The 18,430-nt window shown below is 36.6% G+C and overlaps 2 long non-coding RNA genes across 2 annotated transcripts in view; both read right to left on the bottom strand.

Moving 5' to 3' along the window:
* LOC113219262 overlaps positions 1 to 18,430 on the bottom strand; it is a 193,879-nt gene that overhangs the window by 123,896 nt on the left and 51,553 nt on the right. The gene's annotated exons all lie outside the window — the stretch shown is intronic.
* LOC102654505 lies at positions 12,510 to 17,534 on the bottom strand. Its single transcript, XR_003306140.1, has 4 exons — positions 17,214 to 17,534; positions 16,786 to 17,139; positions 16,358 to 16,683; positions 12,510 to 16,283 (listed from the first exon to the last, which is right to left on the bottom strand). It is a non-coding gene; the product is annotated as an uncharacterized LOC102654505 (long non-coding RNA).

Genomic DNA, 18,430 nt, shown 5'->3' with positions numbered 1-18,430 from the left:
AAAAATAGTAAACAATTTCAATACGTAAATTCGAACAAATTTCAATCTCTTAAACTCTCGAAGAATCAAAAAATCATCCCTCTGGAAAGTAAACACAAAAAAATGATGGAAAAAAAGAAAAATTGACGTGGAATAATCAGGCGGGAATAAATCGGGAATTGAACGAACATGAATATTTAATAACAGCGGTCTCTATGAATAATTCAGGGTAAACGACGAGCAGTCATCGAACGATTCCGCGCAACAAACGTTTCGTTTCAACAGTTTACCCATTAATCCAGTGTCATTGATTAGTCGACTTATCGGAGGGGGGGGTGGGATGCACGGTTGTAACGTGTTATTAGGATAATTAGCGGCGATATAACCTGAGACAGCAATTATCGAAACGTGACATAATCGCGTTGTCGCCGGATACAATGGCGGCGGGCGCCATTTTGATTAACTGGCACGTTAAAGGGCACGTCGATACGTGCAAGATCGTGGAAACGATAGCCTTTAAGTGGAATTCTCAGCGAGAAAGGAGGGAAGGCATAATTGGATCGGTGGATCGATCCTTGACATCTTTCGTGGATTAGGCGATTATAATTGGATCACTGTCGAGATTGGTTGAAGGCAGAATGTGTTGCCGTCAAAGATAATTTCGAGTGGAATATATCTATTTATATATATATAAGAGATTGAGGTTATGTTGCAGCAAGAGATAATTGATCGGTATTTGCACAATATCTATTTGTTCAATTGATATTTTTCCCGAAATTGAGGTTATGTTGTATTTGCATTCGCAATTTTTTACTTGCATTGTTGCAACTATGCATCTATTAATTGATATTTTTCCTGAAATTGAGGTTACGTTGTTGCGAGATAATTGATCCATATTTGCAGCTTGCAGTTTTAGTTTGAATCTCTACAACGTTTCACCAATTTTATTCTCTTTCGATTGATTCGCATCTGTTCCTTTCGAGGTTATGTTTGTACGATTCTTAATTTTTTTAAAGTGTATTAATTTATGTAATATGTATACGATATTTCATTTCGTAATCGATATTATTGACTGTAGTTAATTTCAACTCAGAAAGTGGAAAGAACTACAAGGTTTATCCAGTTTCAAATTGGCCGATAACGCGCACCGCGAATAAAAACCAACAAATTGCTCGCCCGATTTTGTTACAATTGCAGTTTTTACGACGAATCCCCGTTCCTTTATCGCCCATCGTCAAAAATCACCTTTCCCTATCGAGGAAAGAAACAGTACAATATAAAACCGAGGAGCATAAGTAGATCGGGCTCGTAAATTCTGGCTCGAGGAAACGATTCCCCTCGGATATACGGAGCATATTTCTCGCGAAGGATGTTGGAATAAAATTTCGAGTAAAAAAATTTACGGGTCAAACGGAAGAAAAAATCTATATCTGTAAAATTTTTTCTTCTTTCTTTCCATGGAAACGTTATACGATCCATATTCGTCTTCGTAAAAAAAAGAAAGAGAGAGAAAGAGAGAGAGAGAAGTTCGCTGCCATTTGTGCTTTACTTTGGGCACGAACGTTCTTACCGGAAGTTATCACGCAGCTCCAACTTCCGGGGAATGGATTCGTGCGTTAGATCCTTAAAAGATTAACGTGCTCCTCTACACTCTTTTTTCTCGAGTTGAATTTGAACGATTTTTTGAACGAAAGAAGTTTATTTATATATATAAAGTTTTTATTTGAAATATAATTGTTTCGTATACGTGTGTATATAATTGCAATTTTTGATATGTATTAATTTTTGATGTGAAATATGTATTAATTTTTTGAATGAAATATTTATTCATTTAATTCAATAAAGTTTAATTTTTTATTATTAATTGATTACAAATCATTAATATTTATTTTTTTAGTAAGAATAATTTTTTCTATAATTATTATTTATAGGGTTAGATATATAGATTTGAGAGAATTGAAGATAGATCGTTTTTTGTATCTAATAATTATTTCACACGTTACGTCAATGATTTTTCAATAAAGTTTGGAATATTATTTCATTCTCTTAAAATTAACAGTAAAAGAAAAGTATTCTTCCTTTATTCCATATTTTGCCTGTCCCATTATAATGAAACGATAATTATATAACAAAGTATTTGCTCCTCTACACTTTTCTCTCAGTTGAATTTGAACGATTTTTTGAACGAAAGAAGTTTATTTATATATAGAGTTTTTATTTGAAATATAATTGTTTCGTATATGTGTGTATATAATTGCAATTTTTATCCATTTCAATTTTTGGAATATTATTTCAACCCCTTAAAATTGGAAATTAACAGCAAAAGAAAAGTATTCTTCCTTTATTCCATATTTTACATGCTTTAACATTATAATGAAACGATAATTATATAACAAAGTATTTCATTAGACTTTTTGATTATATATTATTATAATCTATTCTTATCTCACAATTGTAAATTTATTACTTTACAATTATCGTTCTATTTATCTCAATTCGTATCTTTTTTATAAGCATTTCAATTTCTGATGGAAGAAAAAAAAGGGAAAAAGGAGAAAAATACACTGCCTCGACATTTCATTTACATCGGATACATATTTCAACGCGTGATTCATTCTCGAATCGATTTCACCGACTTCAACATGGATGAGGTTAATTAATGCTTTAATATTGATCAGACATTACCGAAACGCAACATTCTGTAGTTTCGACGTTTCTAAACTCGAAATTAACCAAAATTAACCTCTGGTAACCTCCGAGTAAATTCCATTTCACGAATTTGATTGTTAAAGTTACACTGTTCCCTGAAAATTTTTTTAAATTTTCTATATTAATACTTCAAAAATTAAGCAAAATTTTTCCTCTCCATTTCAATCCATTTTATCATCCATCTTAATGAAAAAGATATAAAAAGATCGATAAATAGTTGTGTATCTTCGTCTTGAAAAGATTGATCTTCAAGATCTGCTCGAAGAGTTTCAAAAAGAAACTCGACCGTGAAAAATTTCAATTTACCTTCTCCTCCTCTCTCGAAATTTTTCCATATGCAACAAAATTAAAAAGAAATTACATCTTATAAATATGTTAAAAGACACTGTTGACTTCAATTCGTTATTCTTCCTTAAATATTCTTCCGTGAATAACGCGCCAATGTAATCCCTTGTAAGCATCTGTTTTCCCCTCCTCATCGTTAATTTCGAATCGACGAAACAATGTCGAGGAGGGGAGGGGGGGAGGGGCCCGCACTTGTATCAAAATTCGCATGATCGTCGATTCGATCAATCTCGAATAGAGATACGGTAATCGGTTTGCAAACGGTGGTATCTCGAATTACTCGACGATCTCCTATCCAGTTACCGTAGTCTTGTTTGTAATTGGCATAATGGCGAGTTTACCGACCGAGCATTATTCCCGGGGATATCGGTAACGGGGGATCCGGATGGGGATGATGATTCCTGTACGCGTTCTTCGTTAACCGTGTCGTGTATTAATGATGCAGCGATGGCTGATCGATGATGATTTTAGATAATATTGCTTGCCGAGGCTTGATCAATGTTGATTGCGGCGTTTCGACGTTTTGGTTATCGACGCCGATCGATTGCCGATATCGAGTATCGCTGGAAGGGGTCGGCCTCGGTGAATCGGTTTTATTATTAAAAATTGATGATCGCGCCCAGGAGGATATTGTTTTAGAATTTTTTTTATTTTTGTTTTATTTTTCTTTTTTTATATATATGTATATATATATAGAGAGAGAGAAAGAGGCAATTTTAAAATTCTAACCAACTATATTTTGTGGACAAATTCCGTAGTGTCAAGTTTATGTCGTTATTTGGTTTTTGGCAATATTTCGAAATTGAAAAATATCGATTGTTACGAGAGTTATTAGGTTATTCGAGATTTTTTTTTTTTTTTAATGAAATTTTGGGAACTCGTTTTATTTCTTTTTTAAAGGAGTTTTCATTTAATGTAATTTAGGGATTAATAGAATAATTTCTGGCTTGGAGTTGCGATTTTTGCCATTTGTTGTTAGTCAATTTAGCCAACAGCGAATTTGTTATTCATTATTTTCAATTTCAATGTATGGAATTAATCTGAATTGGTTACATCTTTTAGAAGATTAATCAAAAAATTGCTTTGGAAAATAATCTTTGGGAAAGTTTACTCTTTTTCCCAAGTCTCACGTTTCCATCCACTCTAAATGTAATCCAAATCCAACTTAAACCAACCCTTAAGAACACGTTCGTCCCGTCAGATGATTCTCCACCGTAAATAAAATAATTTCTACTGTACAAAAATTCAGCCCCCCTTCTTTCCTCACAATTTTCACAATTTTCCCATTTTCCATATTCTTCTGAAATAGGACAACTATAATGATAAAGAAGATCAAGATTCAAATAGCAGTAGTAATTATACACGAAAAACAGAACCTGAATAAAAACACCTTTCTCAATAACCTACCCATTTTTCTTACTTTATCTCCTAGAAAATAAAAAGAAAAGTACTCGACAATTAAAAAAAAAACCCCTCCCTCGAACCATTCCTCCCAGTTTTATAGACCTCGCAATATTGACTGGGTCGCGAAATCAGGACTGCCACGTCGTAAAGCGGGTATTGCGCAGTTTAACCCCCTCCCCTTCCTTGGATCGTGCTTAAGCCGCGACTCCATTCATCCATCTCGACGCGAATTCGCGAATAAATTGCGCCGCTATAAATCGGCGTGAGCGAGACACGATTATTGGTGCACACCGGTATACAGTACAACCCGCGACACTCGGATGATGCACGGCCTCCTTCTTGCAGGGAGCAGGATTTATGAAGCAATACCGGGCCGTTTGGCGCTGACCCAACCGGCCAACAACCGACACCGTGGAATAAACAAATAAGGAAGGTGGCCGCCTTTGAATTCGAAACCCCCCTCGTCGCCTCGAGAACGAGTAATTTCCGAGTCGACTGGATAATCTACGCCCTCCCAGCACCTTCTTCTTCTTCTTCTTCTTCTTCTTCGTTGCGACGACAGAAAGAATAAGATTGGCGCGCACGTGCTTCGAACTGGATCGTGGCCAGTCGCGCTCCTCCTCGAGATGGAATTTTGGATCATCATCTAAGGGAAGGGTAATTTTGGAGGAGGAAGTTTGTTTTTCAAGCTTGATTGGGAAAAAAGGGGAAAAATGGAAGGTTGTTTTTTTTTTATGAGAGTGCATCATTTTCAATTCAAGGATAGAGAGAATTGGATATTGGAAAGTATACCTCTCGTCGTTTGAAAGAATCATTCTGTGATGGACAGGTTACAGGTGAGAAATAAATAAAAGGTATGGAAGGTAGGATAGGAAGGATATGTAGCGAAAGGTGGCAAAGAACGATGGAAGGAATATTTCATACGTTCGCCGTCTCGCTTTGTCCTTAACGAGGCTTGAGAGATACAAATGTTAGCTGCCTGTCGTCGAGCAACCCGCCAAGCATCGATCGTTTACGCTGGGGACTCGTCCACGGGCAAGAAAATCGATCGTACAAGGAAACGTCGGTAAAGAGATAATCTGTTGCTTGTCGATAAGCGCCTGTATATATGCAACCTGAACCCTCGTACCTTTCATTCCTATGAACAAAAGCAAAACTCTTCCTAGTTTTATTATTTTATTTCTTATCTTTCTATAACGAAATCTTGTGATTATGCACTGTATAGATTAAAATATTTAAAATGCTTGTATATAAATCTACGATATGCAACCTGAACCTCGTTCCATTGCCAAGAACAAAAGTATCTTCGTACATTCTATTATAATTACCTCAATTACCTAAATGAAGCTTGCTATTATTATCACAACGTGTTTAAAAAACTACCTTTCCTATCCTTCATCGACGAAACAATCGCATTCCCTATTCAACTGGAGTCTAAACACCCGAAAATCCTCTTTCTCCCTCGAAAATGGGCAACTCGTGAATGATTATCGCCAGTTTAAAACGAGTCGAAACGCGCTTTTTAATCAGAGTTGAGTGGAGGGCGCGGCCAATATATTTACCCCCGCGCGATTTCCACGCGTTAATTAGGGCTCGATTAAATCCAACGATCTAATTTGTAACAAAAATACTCGACGAAAGTAGAGAGAGAGGGAGAGAAGCATAGAGTTAATTAAGGAGACTAAGAGAGCCGCGCTTTCACTGTTGCCCTGTCCATTTCACTGGAGCTGGATAAGGATATATATATACGTGATTTTTAATAGAGGATTAAGAGAGAGGAGACAATGACGTGCGTGGCCACCTTCTCGGGCATAAATCTTCTTCCTTCGCGGCTTAATTTTATCGGCGTCACGGAGCAGGCTTCCGGGAGTGGCGCAGCCGAGTTCGAGGGGAAAATTAAAAGAAAGGGATCCGAATGAGACCACGGCCGACGAAAGTAATCACTTTATCTGTACCTGCCACTCCCGGCCACGCGCTAATCTGGGCCCCACGTTTGGAAGGCTGGATCGTCCTTCCATTTATGAGAAACTCATTTCCATATTCTAGCCTCCTTTGGTGGGACGTGAATCTATGGATGGATCCATACGTGGGTTAGATTTTGACAGATTCTTTTTCCCCGAGAAAATTTTGAATATTGGATTATGGGAGAATTTATGGGAGTTTTAATCGATTTTGAAGATCGGATTGCAGGGATTTACGATGATCGTTGCGAAAGTGGATTAATCATCGAAAAAAAAAAATGACAAATTGGAGAAAGTTGAAGAGAGTAATATTAAGAGAGGATTTAATGATTACGAGATTGATTAACGTTATTGTACATTAAATCTTAATTTTATGGAATCGTAATAATTCAGCTTCGCGCTTAATTGTAATCAGGATAAATAAAATTATCCCATTATTCTTCATATTTTTCAAATATATATACAATATAATTACGAATCCTTTCGTTTCTTCCCTTCCTTTTCTGTTTCAAATCACACTTGAAACGAAAAGAATAATTAAAGATCCTTTTATCTCTTCTACCGTTTAAATTCGCGTCGTTAACACTTTGAGTGGTGTGGAATTTTGGCATTATATCATATATTTTTCGTTCAAAGAAACGAGCAACTACACGTGTAATCGTATATTTTGCCAGGCTTAATTATTCCATTCCCTAGATACAATCTCTTAAATAACAAAACTATATTCGCTTTGTATTTGCAGAAACCGTGTAACCAATTATCTCAAGTCCCTACATACAATGCTTCTATATACGTATATATATAATTCCTAATTACCCAATTCCCGAAACGAAATTCCCAAGTTCCTCTGAACTAAAAGCACACTAAATAAAATCTGGAATTCATCATTCACCAAAAACTAATTTTAATCCTCAAATTTCCCAAATTCAACACCATTTTTCCAAGAATCAAAAATTTCATCTTCATATTCATAAATTCTAGAATTCTAAATTTTCCAACTCAACTCCTTTATTTTATAAATTTCTATTTCCCAAGACTCTCGAATCCTTTACTTATCCTCTTTCTCCAAACTCATCAATAATATCATCCATTTCTTCTCCAAACTCTCCAATTCTTTATTTTCTCCTTCTCAAAAACATCATAATAATATCATTCCTTTCATCCCCAAACTCTCAGATCCTTCATTTCCTGAATTTCTATTTCCAAAGACTCTCCAATTCTTTATTTTCTATTTTTCCAAAGATAATATCCACAAACTTTCAAATTCTTCATTTCAATTTTTCCCAAGACTCTCGAATCCTTCATTTCCTCTTTCTCCAAAAACATCAATAATATTTCAAATTCTCAGATTCTTCATTTCCAAAGATTCTCCAATTCTTTATTTTCCAAATACACTAATAATACCTCTAAGACTCTTTATTTCTTGAATTTCTATTTCCAAAAACTAATTCTTTATTTCCTCTTTCTCCAAAGATACCAATAATATCATCACCCCTTTCTCTCCAAACTCTCAGATTCTTCATTTCTCGAATTTCTATTTCTAAAGACTCTCCAATTCTTTTTTTTCCTCCAAACTCTCAAATTCTTCGTTTCAATTTTTCCCAAGACTCTTGAATCCTTCATTTTTTCTTTCTCCAAAGACACCAATAATATCTTTCATATCTTTCATCATTCAAACTCTCAAATTCTTCATTTCCAAAGACTCTCTAATTCTTTATTTTCTCCTTCTCCAAAAACATCATAATAATACCATCCCTTTCATCCCCAAACTTCAGATTCTTCATTTCCCAAATTTCTATTTCCAAAGACTCTCCAATTCTTTATTTCCTCTTTCTTCAAAGATAATATCTCCAAACTCTCAACTTCTTCGTTTCAATTTGTCCAAAGAAACTCTCAAATCCTTCATTTCCTTTTTCTCCAAAGATAATAATATCATCTTCAAACTCTTAGATTCTTCATTTCCAAAAACTCTCCAATTCTTTATTTCTTCTTTCTCCAAAAACATCATAATAATATTATCCCTTTCATCCCCAAACTCTCAGATTCTTCATTTCAATTTTTCCCAAGAAATTTTCAAATCCTTCATTTCCTTTTCCTCCAAAGATGTCAATAATATCATTCCCAAACTCTCAGATTCTTTATTTCCAAAGACTCTCCAATTCTTTATTTTCTCTTTCTCCAAAGACACCAATAATACTATCTCTTTTATCCTAATTCTTGGATTCTTCATTTCAATTTTCAAGAAACCCTCGAATCCTTCTTTTTCTCTTTCTCCAAAAGACACCAATAACCACTCTCCCCCAACACTCAACCAAGTATCGAACGGATCTCCGGCTCAGGCACAAGTTCGCCAAACACAACGCCACCAGTTCGGTTAACAGCCACGTAATTGTTGAACGCGCAACGATTACACGTGTGTACACAACGAAAATAGTGTAGCATATACCGGTGACAGATAAAGCTCCCCCGGAACACCCGTTGTCAGCCGCAGCCGCGGGTCCCGTGTTTATGCGAGCTCGCGTATCAGGCTCGTTATTTCGCCGGGATAACAAATAGTTGATATGCCAGCCGCAGTGGGAGCGTCTGGATTTTACTGCGGCCGGGTTTGGATCGAGACGAAAGAATGATTCGAAAAATCGGTTAAACTCGAGGTCAGAGAGGAAGGGAAGGGAGGGAGAAAACTGCGACGAGAGTTTTCGCAATGGGATCGAAACGCCATCGTTTGCGAAATTGATTCGAAATACGATCTCGTTGGACGATTTTGTTAAGGAAAAGAGTTAAGTTAAATATAATTTTAGGACAAGAGTTAATTTCACTTGGATTCTATGTTTGATTAAATTAAATAGAAACTCGTTCGATTCGTTGGCCAATTAAATTGTGAGTTTTTACTCAATTTAAAGCATCGAGGAGAAATAAAATTTTCATTGCTCGAGATGATGTATTGAAAAAAAGATCAGGATAATTATCCGTATTATATGTATCGTTGCAGAGCTATTCCAGTTTCGAACAGTTGGAGGGAAGTGGTGGGAAGGTTTCGGGAAGGGGCGTGGCGAGAAAATTGGGGGGATGGGGGTTGTTGTTTGGAGCTGGAGGAAGTTTAAAGTGAAAGAGAATGGGGTTGTTCTCGGGTAATTCGAGTGTTTGGTGGCCGCTTGGTTGATTTTTAATGACCAAGTTTTTTACCAAGGTGCTTCATTACGCGCATTCCTGATTTCAATGCTGGTAATTTGGAATTTTCTTGCAGAAAAATATGTTCGAATGTCGTGCTTTGAACTTGAAAAAAGAGAGCAATTAAAAAGCTTGTGAAGCTTGTCTTCGAATAAATAATTTACTTACGTCTTCTAAAGTTCTTCGATTACAAGATAAGAAGTGATTCGCGTTGAAGTAAGATTCGATCCTGTTTCGTACACGGTTTGAAATATACACGGTGGAGGATTGGAAAATACGTTTCCTCGGGATGAGAAACGACTGTTTGCGTTTTTACAGTCAGATACGAATCTGTTTAGATGGTCTCTGGGTGACGCGTGGTCCTCGATCCCCTATTATTGCCCCGCTGGGGGGGAGGATTTATGTTCGGTCGATAAGAGAAAAGGCGTGTAACGAAAGTGCAAAGTTATCCCACGATGGCCGAGATATTCTATGATATTCGACTTTGATATCCCGTCGAAACTTCCGCCTGGTGAAATGAAATCGGGTCTCGCGAAACAACACGAGTTTTTTTTCCTTTATATATCGAAATTTCCAACGATTCTTCATTCTCGGAATTTTTAATTCGCCAGACATCTCAAACTTTTCTTACTTGGAAATTATTAATCGATCTTACGTTAAGTTTAACATTTCGAAGAATTATTTCCCCCAATATTGTTGCGCTTCCTTCTCCAATTTTCCACTCATCGACCATTTTGAGAAAGCTGGCAGGGAGAATTCGTTGAACTCGTGCAACGTTCATAACTAATGGCCCAATGAAATTGGGTCAGATTTATCAAACCTTCTTTTTCACCGCGTTTCCTCTCTCTTACCCTTTCATCCTCCGCCCCAATTCTTCCTAATTTCAATCCATTATCTTTATAGCTCGATTTTTCGCCCTCCTCGGCGAATTTTCCCCTCCTGACGTACTTGCGTCAACTTTGACCGCTATCAACGAGTTTCGTGAATTTATCACCGATAACGTGACCCGTTAATTTATATCCTGATGGAGGATCCAATCGTTATTATCGATCGAGGCAATCGGAGAGATCGAGGCAATAGTTTTTTTTTTCCAAGAACAGCGAAATATCTGAAACTCGATGAGAGGGAAGAAGAAATGGCTGGGGTCACCGCGAGATATGAGCAGCGTAGAGAAGGTGGAATACAGGTCGTGTAAAAATGCGAGAAAGGCTGAGAAATGTTGTTTATCGGGGAATCTTGGAAAATGGGCAACAAGTGATTCGTAAATGGAAATTGGAGAAGAAACAAGAGGGTGGTAGTAATGTTAGAAAAGAAATAAAACAATTTTTGGTTGACATTAGCAAAGCAATTCGATTCGTTAGATTGCATCAACTTTTGATAAAATTGATATCCTAAATCTGTTCTGCAATTTTTAACTTTTACTCCTAGCTTCCCTAAAACTGTGATAAAATTCATCTTCTTTCTGTTTGCTCTTTTTTCCTTTCTTCTTTAATTATATCTTAGAGCATCAACTTTTGAATCTAAAGTTGCAGGGAAAGATCTACCCATTCTCATTTCCACTTTCCACAATATTCTCATTCTTCGTGAAAGCTTAATAATAATCGGCTTCATCCGATCATTCATTTAATTATTCTTTATTCCTCGTGGAAAATTCGCAAAGAAAACGAGAGTTGCAAACACTCCAAATTCAATTTTACATATATTCCAATACGTGAACCTTTCTATTCATCACTCAAGTCGACAACTTTTGAAACCTTGTGTACACCATCTGGAAGTCTAGACAAGAGGGTGGAAAGGGGCCATCGGACGATTCTATTCCTCCCTTGGTCGATTCGTCTCGCCTCTGTCAGCGCGAATTGATGTTTGCCTCCGTTCGACCGGGATCCCTTCGTTTTTGTACCGTTTAAAGGGGTGGTCTAAGCGAATCTCTAAGCAGGAAAAAGAGAATTGGAACGATCTCGTCAAGTCAGAAACGAGTCAATTAAACCTCGATCGACGATTCAATTTCTCCTCAACCCGATTGAAACAAACGGATTGATTTATTCGAGTATACATTTTTCTTTCACGATTTATTCAAGAAGAAGAAGAGATCAAACTTCCTTCCTTCCCTTCCTCGACAGTCTGACTCGACTTTTCTTCCCTGATCGAGCTACACGCTCTGCAAGTAAACAAATTTATGCGTTTTTCAAGGGGAGTGTAAGGAAATGGTAAAGATTGGAGGAAGTTTTTGGTCCAGCAAGCGTGGAAAAAAAAGTTTCCTGCTTGGTAAGCGATACTTCCTATTTTCCTTTTTTTAAATAAATAAATAAATGAATTCTTCATCCCCTTATTCATTTCTTTCTCGAGTTTAAACAATTTATGTGGAAGATTTTGAAGATTGTTTATTATTATTTCTAAATAATTTAAATAAGATAGAAAACGCGTCATAGAAACTTTTCTTCCTAGGGAAGAGAAATTATTTCGCTCTGTTATACTTCCTCCCCTCCTCCCCAAGGTTTTCCTTCTTTCCTATCTCTTAACATGGTAACGAAATTCGTCCCGAGTTCCAAGTGCACACAACTCTCGAAACTCGACAAGCGAGGGGAAATAAATTTCGCGATTCTCGATTCTCCGCTTCTCCGCTCCCGTTTTCCAAACTTCTGTTTACAGACGGTCGCTTGTTTTGGCCCATGGAGCTAAGTTGGTAGCGGCCTTAAGTCACGGGAAGAAGAAGCCTCTCTTCCTCCCCGAAACATGCATTAAATCAATCCCTTCTTTTTCAACCACCCTCTTCCTTCTCGTTTCGTCATCGAAGGAGCACGATCAACCCTAATTTGTCCTTCCAATAATATATAATATATATGATTGTATAAAAGAAATATCAAATTTCTCTCGAATCCAATATATTTTGTGTGATATTTGATTAATGATATTTCATTACTTGAACAATTAATTATATTGAAAATCGTGTTGTTATTCGTGTTTCTCGACATCTTGAGATTTTATTTTTGCTCGTGGGAGTGTAACTTGAATGAAAACTTCTTGTGTAAAAACTTCTTGAAGTTTTTTAGCACGAAGATTCGAGGTATTCGCGAGATTGCACGGAGATCGTGTTGCAGAAACGTGTAAAAAAATTTGGAAGCTTGATTCTACTTTACGACAATGACATTGTTTTGATTCGGTCGTAAAAAACCTATTCTCTTTTCTTCGAAATCGTAAATCTTTCCATCCAGCTATTAAATAATAGTGAACGATGATTTTTCTTGAAAAAATTTGACAAAAATTTGCTCCACCATTCCATAATAAATAAACTCGAATCCAAAATCGATCCGATCCGATCTCCACACCAAAGAGAAGAAAAAAGGAAAAACGAAAAAGGATATACATATATCCTGAGAGAAACCTAATCGCGAACCCTTATCAATCCTCCTCAGAAATTCAAAGCAAACCCTAGGAGGAGGAGGGAGGCATAAGTCGAACAAATTTTTCCCCGTGCGCAACCTTTTTCCTCCTCTCCCCCCCGCGGCGAATACAAATTCAGGAAGGAAGGAAGGAAGAAAGGGAGTGCATAAAATTCAGCCGGCTGGCTGGCTCTCCTCCCTTCGTCACTCGGTCGTTCGAACGCGATTTTAAAGCGGCGCTGTCGGACCTCCTCCGTGATTTCAACCGAGTCATGAATATATTCAGGAAAGGCGCGAGGAAGAAGCTCCCTTATTCGAACGAGGGGAGCCTTCGAGGGAATATCTCTTGGCAGCCTTTGGTAAACAATTTAGAAAGAGAAGGTGTTTAATCTTTTCGACTCTTTCCTTTTTATTCCATGAAATAATGTTGCGTGACGAGTTATAGAAATTTAAAGCTCGGTGAAATTTTATTACTGAATGTTGCCACCATTTCCTTTCCTTCGTACTTTAAATTTTGTAAACGAAATTATGTGTAATTAAATATATTCTTTCAGATAAATCCGTATTTTATTTATCTTCTCACTGCCCAGTCAACAGAGTAGAGAGTCTTTTTAAAATCCTTTTTTTATTTTTAGCAGTTGATATTCTCGCAATGCCTCGATGGAGAATAACTCTCACTTGTGTGAATTAATAATCCTAATGTGAAAAATTACTACTCGTCGTGATATTTTATTCGTGCTTTCGAGGAAAATGATAAAAAAATTCTCTGACTCGATCTTTCGAGGAAGTTGTTTCGAGATAGATCCCAAGATCTTCTTCCGGGAACGAAGGGGGAGTGTTTCGACGGTTTGGAGAAAAAGTTTGCACCTGGCCAACGATCGAGGAATTCTCTGTTGTCTGTCTTGTTGTTAGCGAAACTGGGTCAGAACGAGGGGGAATAAGAACTCGAAAGAACAATAGTGGCAAGAGCACAATTCTCATGGAGATACGTGCGTTTAACACGCACAGAGTTTTACATCTCTCCTCGAGAAAAATGTGTATTTCTCGCATCATTCTTCGTTAAAACGTTGCTTGGAATTTCGAATTTCTCTTCTTTCTGATTCTTAAATAATTATTAATCCTGTACAAAAGTGTATAATCACTTGAAGGCATCTTGAATTCTAGAAACAACAGACAAAAATTGTTGGAAAATTAATCGAGTCATTTATTAGTTGTAAATGATTTGAATTCTCATTAGATGAAACGAGAGAGAAAGAAAGAGAAGAGAAAGAAAAATATATTCATAAAAATTCATAGTCAAACTTGTTGGCAAATTGAAAAACTTCAAAGATCGTTATTAAATTCCGAAAAATTAATATATCCAAGTAACAAAGAAAAAAGAAAATAAAAATCAGACGCGTTCGTTGGAACAAAAATATCTTGGAAAATGTTCCTCGTCTCGCGATAAAATAATTCCGTTTTTTGAAAAGTAAGGGTTGGGGAAGAGATGGGAAAGGGTTGGACGTTTGTAGGAAATTGAATTTACAATTTCGCCGCCTAAATGCCCTCTTTTGTTGGATAAAAGCTGCCAGTACGTAATAGACCGGCGTGTCAACAGCTCGGGCTCGGGCTTTTCTATGGAATCTTTGCGCTGCAATGTGACGTCGACCTTCGTAAATGATGTCACGCCACCTTTCCTCCCCGCCATTCTTTGCATTCGAGATCTTGGAGGAAGGAGAAGTTTCCGGAGAGAGAGAGATTATTTCTCTCACTTTTATCCTCCGGTGTCGCCTCTCGTTCCTGAATCATCGTACAGGAATAAACCTTGCCCTCTCTCTTCCCTTGTGTCTCTTCGAGGAGAAATAAATTACAGGGGTGGTGGCGAGGGCGTCGATGTTCGCCGAGTTCATGCTCGATCTAACTGACAAATGATCGACCTAAACGCGTTGAACCTCGTTCTTCTTGTTATCTGAAACATACTACATTTGGCCGGGCAATTCCTTTCCACGAATATTTTAGACAGTTTTGTCAGATTTCGTGTCATTTCGTTTTCATTTTCGAGAAATAAATTCAATTTGTGTAAATTGATCATTTAAGGTTATATTGAAGATAATTTCATTCAAGCTTGATTTGAAAATTTTGAATTATATTTTAAAAAAAAGTTAATAATAATATATTAGATAAGATTTCCAATATGTCAAATAATGACGATTCATTTAGAAAATTTGTTGAAAAGATGACAATATTTAAATTTCATCTTAAATAAGAGAGTAGTTGGACGATTAAAAATACTGACGCTGCATAATAATTTTAAGCCATACACGATGAAATCTGTATCAGTAATACACTTTCCTTATCGACTAGGAGGAATATATATAGCTATTTCTGTATCGATGCGGCCAAATTGCATCTGAAATTGATAATCCTTGTACCAATCTGCACACATTGATAATACTTGTATCACGAAACCTATGCGCGTTTCATCGTGTTTCAATCGTGTGTAGATCGCTTATGATAGGACATCAATTGCAAACAGAAGGGCAGAATCTAAAGGCCACTCTACACTGACGGACAATTTGCCCGCGGACAGTCTGTGTCAAGCAAGTTCCATTGCACGTGATTTATGGCACAGTGGTTCGAGACAATTGCTATTTTTTTGAGGGACAGCACTAATAATTGTTATTTTTTGAATTTGACATCTGTAACTTTTTCACCGTATTTTTCGTTCATCTCGATGATACAGAGGTCCCTGTTCGAAACTTTGAAATCTCTAAAAAATTGATTCTATTATTCATGCTCGGGATTTTGAGAATTTTGAGAATTTTTTTAACCTTTTCGAAGACAAAAGATTCGTGAATAAAAAGGAATTACTTTTATAGCAAAACGCAATCTAACATAACCTATTCGCGTTAAATCTGGCAATGATCGTAAATTAGGGATAAATTGAATTATCGAAAGTTGAACATGAATGCGCAATAATTTATAAAAGTTTATATCTTCAATAAAAAATATAACAAATAGAAAATAGACATGTACTTACGTGAAATAAAATTTACGACGAAATATTCTTTGAATATCTCGTAACATTCACGCTCTAATATATAAACATTGAGGTTATATTTTGACTTACCACAGAATATCATGTATATAAACATAAATATAAAATTTCACACGTTCCCTTCCACGCACCAAAAATTCAAAATAAGACTAATCCATTCTTCTCTGGTTTATCTAGCTGTCGATACTCTTCCACACGATAATTTCACCATAAATCGAGAAAAGTCGTCTTCCTCGTTACGTATCAACTTGTATACTTCCGCGCATTCGTATCTGCGCATTCGTACCAACGCAATTGTAACTGCGCATATTAATTTACAAAAGTTTATCCCTTCAATATGAAATATAATAAATAGAAAATGGACATGTACTTACGCAAAATAAAATTTTCGACGAATTACTCTTTGAATATTTCGTAAGTGTGTAAATATTCACGCTCTAATATATATACATTGAGGTTATATTTCGACTTTACCACAGAATATCATGTATATAAATATAAATATAAAATTTCACACGTTCCCTTCCACGCACAAGAAATTCAAAACAAGACTAATCCATTCTTCTCTGGTTTATCTAGCTGTCTACACTCTTTCACACGATAATTTCACCATAAAGAGAAAAGTCGTCTTCCTCGTTACGTATCAACTTGTATACTTCCGCGCATTCGTTTCTGCGCATTCGTACCAACGCAATTGTATCTGCGCATTCGTACCAACGCAATTGTAATTGCGCATAATAATTTACAAAAGTTTATACCTTCAATATGAAATATAACAAATAGAAAATGGATATATACTTACGTAAAATAAAATTTTCAACGAATTACTCTTTGAATATTTCGTAAGTGTATAAACATTCGCGCTCTAATATATATACATTGAGGTTATATTTCGATTTTACCACAGAATATCATGTATATAAACATAAATATAAAATTTCACACGTTCCCTTCCACGCACCAGAAATTCAAAATAAGACTAATCCATTCTTCTCTGATTTATCTAGCTGTCTACACTCTTTCACACGATAATTTCACCATAAAGAGAAAAGTCGTCTTCCTCATTACGTATCAACTTGTACACTTCCGCGCATTCGTTTCTGCGCATTCCTACCAACGCAATTGTATCTGCGCATTCGTACCAACGCAATTGTAACTGCGCATAATAATTCACAAAAATTTATACCTTCAATATGAAATATAACAAATAGAAAATGGATATATACTTACGTAAAATAAAATTTTCAACGAATTACTCTTTGAATATTTCGTAAGTGTATAAACATTCGCGCTCTAATATATATACATTGAGGTTATATTTCGACTTTACCACAGAATATCATATATATAAACATAAATATAAAATTTCACACGTTCCCTTCCACGCACCAGAAATTCAAAATAAGATTAATCCATTCTTCTCTGGTTTATCTAGCTGTCGATACTCTTTCACACGATAATTTCACCATAAAGAGAAAAGTCGTCTTCCTCATTACGTATCAACTTGTACACTTCCGCGCATTCGTTTCTGCGCATTCATACCAACACAATTTTATCTGCGCATGCGTACCTCGAAAATTGCTCGTTCGCAAAGTGATCCTCCATTTTCCGTAAATTACATTCTCGAAAAAGGATAAAACAAAACCGAGAAATCGAATAATCTCGAAGGTTCGATCCTTGAGAATTTCTTAATGAATCGAGGCGAGCGAAAGGAAGGAAGGGAAAAAAAGGAAAAAAAGAAACGGAACACAGAAAGAGAGAAAGAGAGAGAAAGAAAGAAGGAAGCTGTTGAATGCAGGTTAATTGATACGATCCTTGGAGATGCGAGAAATTCTTCAAGGAGGACGATTTACAGACGTACAAGCGAAACAAATTTTCACCTCGATCCGTTCGATGGATTATTTCGTCTCCCTCCTCTCCTCCCCTTGGCAATTTCGAATGGATGGCGAACGAGCGAAAAAAAAGAAAAAGAAAGAAAAGAAAGAAAAAGGTGAGGGATGTACAATGTCTCAATCACAGCGACAGAAGAGTTATCGCGCCTGCAAAAGAGGAAATTAACCGTGATTTAATAGCGAGAATTTTCGGATTCACCGCCATTCCTCGTGTAACTCGTTTCAAACGTTTCTCTATCGTCTATCTTTCTCGTTACCTAACAGATACAGTGCGTCTCGCTCCCGCGCTCCGCTCTTTCGGTATCAAATTCAACGTGTCGCGAAACGATTCGAGCGGAACACGACGGACAGCCTGATTTTCCTGATGAGTTCAGACGCCGTCGGTGAAATTAATTTCGCTTCATTTCGTGCCGGGTTGAAATTTGGACGGGAAAATAAACGATGGCGGGCGGTGAACGGGGGAAGGGGGGAAAGGAAGGGGGAAGTGTGGAGTCACGTGTATTCGAACACGTGATTATTGAGACTGATGGGATCGGATAGACGATGATAACCGAT

This window comes from Apis mellifera, linkage group LG15 (assembly GCF_003254395.2).
Source record: "Apis mellifera strain DH4 linkage group LG15, Amel_HAv3.1, whole genome shotgun sequence".
NCBI classification, from domain to species: domain Eukaryota; kingdom Metazoa; phylum Arthropoda; class Insecta; order Hymenoptera; family Apidae; genus Apis; species Apis mellifera.
The sequence above is the reverse complement of the archived record's forward strand: the minus strand, read 5'-3'. Positions and strand labels throughout refer to the sequence as shown.